This window comes from Choloepus didactylus, chromosome 7 (genome assembly GCF_015220235.1).
Source record: "Choloepus didactylus isolate mChoDid1 chromosome 7, mChoDid1.pri, whole genome shotgun sequence".
Taxonomy (NCBI): Eukaryota; Metazoa; Chordata; class Mammalia; order Pilosa; family Megalonychidae; genus Choloepus; species Choloepus didactylus.
The window spans coordinates 36,834,078-36,843,497 of record NC_051313.1 but is presented as its reverse complement, the minus strand read 5'-3'; the positions used below and the strand labels follow the sequence as shown (position 1 = coordinate 36,843,497).

Here is a 9,420-nt window from a genome sequence, read left to right as displayed (position 1 = left end):
AAAATTTCCTTCCAAGTTACTGTCAGAGAAGACAACTTTTTTTTTTTTAATGAATCCTGAGCAATTAGAATACAACTACATACCAAAAAGCACAAAATACAAATCAATCCCATGGAAGATTTGTGAATATAAAAAGCTAATTTTGATCTATAAAGAGAATTGTGTCCCTGCATCTTTATTTATGAAACCACTCAGATAATTACTGGCAGTAGAGATGTGTAAAAAAAATAATGAGTTTTCCATATACCATATTGTAAAAGAGAGAAAAATAGAGTCCAAGGCCCAGAGGAATTAGGGAATATAAATACATGTTAAATTCTGCATGCATATGCATAAAAACAATGTGGACTTCAGCATAGTAACAGAACTTAACTCTAATTGAGGAGGGTCCCCAAGGAGCTTGTTATTACGAGATCTATCTAAAGGGTTTCTAAAAACCATCTGAGTCTTGGTCATCTGGCTGGCATTCCACAGCAACAACTTTTCCCTGAAATTCAGTCTCATTTGATATTTATTCATATTTTTGAAAGATGACCAAGGGAGAGCTTAAGGAACAAACCAGAAAAATTAGAATTGATGTTTTGAGTGATGCTATCTCCATTAAGTTTTAAATCTGTTTACCATAGAAATTTTACCCCCGCGATCGGCCCTCTCCTTATTGTCAAACTCTGCTAAGAGGGTGAGGAGAGACAAGGAAGGGAATCAGAAGCAGTTGCCTGTCCTTTGGGTCCTGATTCTAGAAGATTCTAGAAGAAAGAGCTTCCCAGTGGGAAGGATGGTTACAGATGTCCATGTGTCATGCTACATGAAATATGAGGAGATTGTAAAGAGAAGACTTCAGTATACAATTACCAAAGTCCAACTTAAGAAACAGAAGAAAAACAATTAAGTTGACTTAAAACCAAATTCATTGTACGCACCATTGGTATTCTGACAAGGTGGCCAGGCTGCAGTATCACCAAAGCAAAAGCAGAAAGAAACAAATGTTCCATTCAGTCATTAATCAATAAGTTTATATGTCATGGTGATATCTGCTTATTTGTGACAGAATTTTCATATTTGATTTTTTTCTGATGTAATGTTTTTGTTGTCCTGTATATATTAATATTTTTGTTTTCATGTGGAAACCATCAGCACACAAGGTAGTCAGGCCAAATCCAACCACTTTCAAAATCCCAAACAGTGTATCTTAAAGCATTAAAAGCTCATCAAAGGCATCCATATCCAGAGTGCTGGCCTCTCGCCTTACTCCCCAAACATGAGCTTCACCACCCGCTACGCCACCTCCACCAACTACCGATCCCTGGGCTCGGTCCAGTTGCCCAGCCACCAGGTCCAGCCGTCCAGCAGCGCAGCCAGCATCTATGTGGGTGCTGGGGGCTCGGGCTCCTGGACCTCCGTGTCCCACTCCTCTAGCTCCCGGGGCGACTGGGGGTCCAGGGGCCTGGCCGGCAGGGTGGCCGGGGGTCTGGTGGGAATGGGGGGCAACCAGGGTGAGAAAGAGACCATGCAAGCCCTGAATGACTGCTTAGCCTCCTACCTGCACAGGGTGAGGAGCCTGGAGACTGAGAACCAGAGACTGGAGGGCAAAATTTGGGAACACCTGGAGAAGAAGGGAGTCACTACTTCAAGATCATCGAGGAACTGAGGGCTCAGATATTTGAAATTTCTGTGGACAATGCCCACATCGTTCTGCAGATTGACAATGCCCGGCTGGCTGTTGATGACTTCAGGGCCGAGTACGAGACTGAGCTGGCCATTCGCCAGTCTGTGGAGAGCGATATCCATGGGCTCCGCAAGGACACTGATGACACCAGCGTCACTCGGCTGCAGCTGGAGATGGAGATCGAGGCTTTCAAGGAGGAGCTTCTCTTCATGAAGAACCATGAGGAGGAAGTAAAGGGCCTAAAAGCCTAGATTGCCAACTCTGGGCTGACCATGGAGGTGGATGCCCCCAAGTCTCAGGACCTCAGCAAGATCATGGCAGACATCTGAGCCCAGTATGACGAGTTGGCTCAGAAGAACCGAGAGGAAATGGACAAGTACTGGTCTGAGCAGATTGAAGAGAACACCACTGCTGAAGAGATGACACTCACGGAGCTGAGACATACTGTCCAGTCCTTGGAAACAGACCTATACTCCATGAGAAACTGAAAGCCAGCCTGGAGAACAGCCTGTGGGAGGTGGAAGCCCACTATGCCCTGCAGATGGAGCAGCTCAACGGGGTCCTGCTGGACCTGGAGTCAGAGCTGGCACAGACCCAGGCAGAAGGGCAGCACCAGGCCCAGGAGTACGAGGCCCTGCTGAACATCAAGGTCAAGCTGGAGACCGAGATTGACACCTATTGCCGCCTGCTAAAAGATGGGAGGACTTCAGTCTCAGCGACGCCTGGGCAGCAGCAACTCCATGAACTCCATGCAAACCATCCACAAGACCACCACTTGCAGGAACGTGGATGGCAAAATGGTATCTGAGACCAACGACACCAAAGTTCTAAGGCACTGAGGCAGCAGAAGCAGGGTGCCCTTTGGGGAACCAGTGACCAATAAAAACTTCTGCATCTTCAAAAAAAAAAGCTCATCAAAGATTTCAGGTGCTCCAAATTTATTTTATTATCAGTCTGGTATTTCCAAATATACTGATGATATCAAAATTGAATATTGAGAATTAAAAATATACATTTTTCAGAATATCCATATTTAATTTAAAAAAAATTTTTTTTAGTGATACATAATACTAAAAATACTTTAAAATTTATTCTAAAATACCACTATAAAATTTTGACCAAATATAGTTTTATTTTCACAGGATAATTTTATTCAAATGAATCCTATGATCTAAACTCTAAAATTTCTTATTTAAAAACTAAATGGTGCTATTAAGGTATTTAATAGTACTTTTAAATGAAGTGAATTTAATATTTTAAGCTTATCTAATAAATGCAAACACATAAAATTATTTCAGAATGTTGTCTCAGTAAGTATGGACAGATTTATCATTACTTTAATATGTTGAATTAAAAGACCAAAATGTTGAAATAGAATGTATCTCAATAAACACTTTGATTTCTGGGTAAGAAGATTGTTCATTTAAGCTTTGAAAAATAACAAACCTTTGTGTTGACAGCTTCTAGAAAAAGAACTTTGTTTACTCATTTATTTGCTTAATATGTGGTAGGTGCCAAGACTATCCCAAACTGAGCTAGCCACTAAGAATAAAAAATGAACAAAAAGTATTTTCTAACCTTCCTAACCTTCTACTTAGGGAGAGAGTCATGTGAGTACATAATCATGATATAATAGGATAAATACTGTGACTGTGTTATATATATCAAACTCAAGTACATTCCTGCTTTGTGTTGTACCCAAGCTGCACCTTCTGCCTGAAACACCTTTCCCTGGATTACTCATTATCCAATTCCACACAACAGGTGTCTCTGCCTTAGAAATGGGTTCTATCTCCTTCCTAACAACTGTTGCTATCTGGAGGTCTATCTTCTATTTGTTTATTTCCTGCCTTCCCCACTAGAAACATGCTTCAAGTGGTCAGAGATTTTGTCTTGTTCACCTCAATATTCCAGTGCTGAGAGGACTTCCTAACATACAGAAGGGACTTAAGAAATAGTTGTTGGGTAAATCAATAAATGTAAAAAGAAAGCTTATATAGAGTAACATCATCAAGATAGTGATGTTAGATATCTTCTGGAAAAGTCCCCTCAGAAACAACTAATAATAGGACAAATCCCATTTGTTTAGAACACCGGAGGAAGAGAGACTTGAGAATGACTCCACAGATGGTGAATTGAAGGGGAAAACAATGCCAAAAAGAAGGTAGGAGATCTGTGACTCAGACCTGCCAGTCCAGACACCTTTCCCTCATTCAGTCCTGCTCAGCTTAAGAGTCACACAGCAGCAGCATTCTAGACCAAGTACCTCCTACCATGGACGCAGGCCACAGAGCCACTCACAGCAGCACATTAAAACCCCACACATATCTAAACACCAGGACCCCAGGCCACACAGACCCAGGGAGGAACCCAAGCAGCTGGCAAGCATTGTGTACACAAAAAGGTCTCCAGGAAACAAAAGAGATCCATAGTGAAACTGTTGGCAAGAGGTGCATACACCCAATCTGGTCTCTAATTGCTAGAGCACCTAAAGAAAAAAAGACAGACATTTTTGAATGTTGACCTCATATGATTCCCTGGGGTGGAGCACCCTAATGTGGAGACAAAAGAGACCCACAATAAAACTGTTGGCAAGCGGTGCACACACCCAACCCAGTCTCTAATTGTTGGAACACCTAAATGAAAAAATTGGGCATTTTTGAATGCTGACCCTATAAGTCACACTGAGGCAGGACACACTAATGTGGAAATTAGCAGAGGTAGAAAAGCCTCACAGAATAAAAGGAAAACTGAACCACTGTAAGGCAGGATGGGCTCCAAGACTGAAAAGTATAATAGAAGGGATAATGAATGAGGGAGAGGAGTTGAGCAAATCATGGGAGCTGGGGAGAAGAATATGCACAAGAACAGAAAAGCTCAGGACTCCTGGAGAAGGAACAGAAGAAAGGAAACCTTCTCCTGGAGGTGAAAGAATTGCATATAAAAGGGCAGTCTTAAAAGTTGCATTGAATGTTCAGGGCAAGAAACAGGTGCAGAAGACCTGAGAAAATCTGAACAGTTAAACATAGGCTGCTCTAAAGTTTCAGTATAAGCTGGGCCAAGCATCAAATAAAGCCTTAACACATAATCAATCAATAATAAAACCCTAGGCAATGGGGAAAATCTGACATTCAAAGTTAGCACATCAAAAATCAGATGCCCAAACATCAGCAAAAAATTAAAAGTCATACTAAGAAACACAAAGATATTGCTCAGTAAAGGCAACAAAGTAAAATTTCAGAGGAGACATAGATATTGTAACAACTAATCAAAGGCATCCAGTCAAATCTCCTAAATCAATTCAAGAAGTTGAAGGGAAATGTGGCTAGACATAAACTAAATATGGATACAAGGATAAAGGATATTAAGATGATAATGCCTGAGCAAAAAGAAAAATTACAAAATTTTTAAAAAGAAATATAACAAATTGTGGGGATGAAAAGCACAATAAGGGAAATTAAAAATACAAAACAGCATATGTGAATAAGCAGAAGAGATAACCAGCAAACTAGAAGACAGGACATTTTAAATCACACAGTCAGAATAAGAGGAATAACAGATAGAGAAAATCATAGAAAAAAAGTAATAGTGTCTAAGAGAACTGTGTGTCCACATGAAATGCACCAGCGTATACATTATGGGAGACCCAGAAGGAGGAGAGAAGGGAAAGGGGTCAGAATGAATATTTGAGTATATAATGGCTGAAAATTTTCCAACTCTTACAAAAGATATAAATATGTATGCTCAAGAAACGCAATGTACTCCAAACAGAATATATCCTAATAGACCTACTCTGAGACATATACTAATTAGAATGTTAAATGTTGAAGATAAAGAGAGAATTCTGAAAGCAGCAAGAGAAAAATGATTCATCACATAGAAGGTATCCTCAATAAGACTATGTGCCAACCTCTCATCAGAAACCATGGAGGAAAGAAGGCAATGGTATGATATATTTAAGGTACTGAAAGAGAAAAAAAAATCTTCATCTGGCAAGACTGTCCTTCAAAAATAAGGAAGAGTTTAAGACATTTATAGATAAACAAAGACTGAGAAAATTCATCACCAAAAGACCTATCCTACAAGAACTGCTAAGGGGAATTCTTCAGGTTGAAAGTAAAAGATAGGAAAGTTTGGCTTGAAGAAGTATGAAGAAGTGAAGAGTTTCAGTAAAAGTAACTAAGTGGGGAACTACAAAACCAAATAATACTCTATCCTCATTACATAACTTTATTAATTCCTATGAGTTAGAACACATTCAATTAAGAAATAATCATATTTCCTAATAACACACATGAAAAATATAAAGAGGCAGTGTGGGACAAAAATAACATAAAGAGGTTAAATGGAGGGGTATGGGAGCAGAGAATGTGTTTGCTATTAAAGTTAAGTTGGTAACTTTACAAGCTAGTAGGTTAAAGACTTAGGCAATGTACTACAAACCTTGGTAATTACAAAGGAAGTATTTTAAAGTATTCAGAAAATGAAATGAGAAAGAATTCAATCAGATACATCACAAAAGATCAACTAAAAGAAAAGAGAGACAAAAAAGATATAACTTATAAAAAACAAGGGAGGTGACAAGAACTAAGACGGAGACTAGGAGAGACAAGGCAAAAACACCTCCATGAAAAATACTAGATAAAAGCCAGAAAGTCACCCAGGTCACCAGTTCCAGCGATGCACCAGCTGGACAAGATCTGCTAAATCCACAGGGAGCGTGCACTTGGTGAAACCCAGAGCATGTGTTCTGAAATGAATGAGTAAGCTTGCTGAGTATCTGGCAGACATGCTGTGGTGTGGGGAAACTGTGGGTTGGCATTTGGAGGCAGACTACTTCTTTTTTAAAAAACCCAAAAGCAGCTGCAGATACAGCAGCGAGAACTGCACAGTGAAGCGCGGCAGGAACGGGCTGTGTGAATGCCTCAATATCTGGCATGGAAGCTAGCCTTTCACACACCCATTGCTAATTGTCTTGGAGTGAGGAAGGCAGAAGTGAGCCAAAAGGGGAAAATAACCATGCCCCTTGCAGCCTTCTTCCTGGTGGGCTGGGAACGCTCCTGACCAGCACCAGCACCACAGCCCAGAGCCGCACCAAAAAACCCAGTGTGACAGGAACTGTTTCCAGCAACATGCACACATGCCACAATATTGGGCGTGAACGATAGCCTTTCGTGCACCCCCAGCTAATTGTCCTGGAGCAGAGAAGGCGGAGCTGTGTGAAAAGAGGGAAATTAACATGCCCCATACAGCCATCCTTACAGCAGGCTAGGAACGCCCCTGCACAGCCTGGTGGCCCAGAACTTCCCTTGAGGGATGGCACACACTTATGCTGTAGCACAACCTTCCCTCAGCAGAGGCCCTAGAAGGGCATGGCTTGGAAGAGGGACCCAATTGGAAATTCCAGGGACCATATGCTAATACCAAGTATTTGTGGGCCAGCAGCAGAGACAATCTGTGGTGAGACTGAAATGAAGGTTTAGACTCTTGCAAGAGCCTTAAATCTCCAAGGACACATGGGAGGTTTTATTATTAAAGCTGCCCTCCCTCTCTAACCATTCAGAAACATGCCCTACATTCACAGTGGACAGCACTAATGACACACCCAAACTTGGTGCATTAGTTGGACCACACAAGAATCAGACCCCCACACACCACAAAGACAAAGTTGGGGAGAAATGACTTGATGGGAATAGGTAATTCATGGATGCCATCTGTGGGTTAGTTAGAGAAAGTGTATGCCACCAAGCTGTAGATCTGACAAATCAGAGATTAGTCTTTGAATAATTTTACATATCCTAAAAGAACCCTATCAAGTAAAGCATATGCCAAGAGGCCAAAAACAACAGAAAATTTTGAAGGATATGAAAAAAACAGACAATATGGATAACCCAAACCCAAACACCCAAATCAAAAGATCAGAGGAGACACAATACTTGGAGCAATTAATCAAAGAACTAAAGACAAACAATGAGAGCATGACACAGGATATAAAGGACATGAAGAAGAGCATGGTACAGGATACAAAGGACATGAAGAAGATCCTAGAAGAGCATAAGGAAGAACTTGCAAGAGTAAATAAAAAAACAGATGATCTTATGGAAATAAAAGAAACTGTCAACCAAATTAAAAAGATGCTGGATACTCATACTACAAGACTAGAGGAAGCTGAAAAATGAATCAGTGACCTGGAGGATGACAAAATGGAAAATGAAAGAACAAAAGAAAGAATGGGTAAAAAAAAAACAAAAAAATTGAAATGGACCTTAGGGATATGATAGATAAAATAAAACATCCAAATTTAAGACTCATTGGTGTCCCAGAAGGGGAAAAAAAGGGTAAAGGTCTAGAAAGAGTATTCAGAGAAATTGTTGGGGAAAACTTCCCCAACCTTATACACAATATAAATACACAAAGTATAAATGCCCAGCGAACTCCAAATAGAATAAATCCAAATAAACCCACTCCAAGACATATTCTGATCAGACTCTCAGATACTGAAGAGAAGGAGCAAGTTCTGAAAGCAGCAAGAGAAAAGCAATTCACCACATACAAAGGAAACATAAGACTAAGTAGTGACTACTCAGCAGCCACCATGGAGGCGAGAAGGCAGTGGCATGACATATTTAAAATTCTGAAAGAGAAAAATTTCCAACCAAGAATACTTTATCCAGCAAAACTCTCCTTCAAATTTGAGGGAGAGCTTAGATTTTTCACAAACAAATGCTGAGAGATTTTACTAATAAAAGACCTGCTCTACTTCAGATACCAAAGGGAGCCCTACCAACAGAGAAACAGAGGGGAGAGAGAGATGTAGAGAAAGGTTTAGTACTAAAGAGATTCAATATTGGATCATTAAAGGACAATAAGAGAGAGAGGGAAAAAATATATCTGACAAACATAAATCAAAGGATAGGATGTGTGATGCAAGAAATGCAGTCACAGTAATAATGTTGAATGTAAATGGATTAAACTCTCCAATTAAAAGATACAGATTGGCAGAATGGATCAAAAAATATGAACCATCAACATGTTGCATGCAAGTGACTCATCTTAGACACAGGGACACAAAGAAATTGGAAGTGAAAGGATGGAAAAAATATTTCATGCAAGCTACAGCCAAAAGGAAGCAGGAGTAGCAATATTAATCTCAGATAAAATAGACTTTAAATGCAAGGATGTTATGAGAAACAAAGAAGGCCACTACATACTTATAAAGGGGCAATTCGGCAAGAAGAAATAACAATCATAAATGTTTATACACCCAATCATGGTGCCACAAAATACAAGAGACAAACACTGGCAAAACTAAAGGAAGCAATGGGTATTTCCACAATAGTTGTGGGAGACTTTAACACATCACTCTCTCCTAAAGATAGATCAACCAGACAGAAAATCAATAAGGAAATTGAAAACCTAAACAATCTGATAGATGAATTTGATTTAACAGACATATATAGAACATTACATCCCAAATCACCAGGATACATAGTCTTCTTTAGTGATCACAGAACTTTCTGCAGAATAGACCACATGCTAGGACATAAAACAAGCCTTAATAAATTAAAAGAAAAAAAAATTGAAATTATTCAAAGCACTCTGACCACAATGGAATACAATTAGAAGTCAATAACCATCAGAGACTTAGAAAATTCACAAACACCTGGAGGTTAAACAACCCACTCCTAAAATAAATGGTTTATAATGTAGAATGTAGGGGAACAAGCGATAGAGAGCAATTAATGAAGGGGGAA

General features: G+C 39.8%; 1 pseudogene; it reads left to right on the top strand.

The window, feature by feature from the left end:
- Positions 1–1,258: 1,258 nt before the first annotated feature.
- Positions 1,259–2,505, top strand: LOC119539204 (annotated as a pseudogene).
- Positions 2,506–9,420: the final 6,915 nt, after the last annotated feature.